The sequence below is a fragment of the Macrobrachium nipponense genome, chromosome 10 (genome assembly GCF_015104395.2).
Source record: "Macrobrachium nipponense isolate FS-2020 chromosome 10, ASM1510439v2, whole genome shotgun sequence".
In the NCBI taxonomy this organism is placed as follows: Eukaryota; Metazoa; Arthropoda; class Malacostraca; order Decapoda; family Palaemonidae; genus Macrobrachium; species Macrobrachium nipponense.
Window position 1 is genome coordinate 63,610,226 of NC_087204.1, and position 267 is coordinate 63,610,492.

A 267-nucleotide genomic window follows, 5' to 3' on the forward strand; every position below is an offset into this window, starting at 1 on the left:
AATAGATGGTTATACAGTGGAATATAATAATCAGCAAGGCTTAACAAATCTATTTTCACCTCTTTAAATATGCACAAAAGCCATTACCACCAGATCAGAATAAATAAAGGTAGACGTGACAGTGCATCTGTAACATTATTGTTCGATCCTGGAATCTTTCGAACTTCAATATTGAAGGACGAATGTATGTACAACCACATTAGTAGCTTTTGGTTGTTGAACTTCGCTCGATGCAGGAAACTGAGAGGCATGTGATCCGAGTAAACT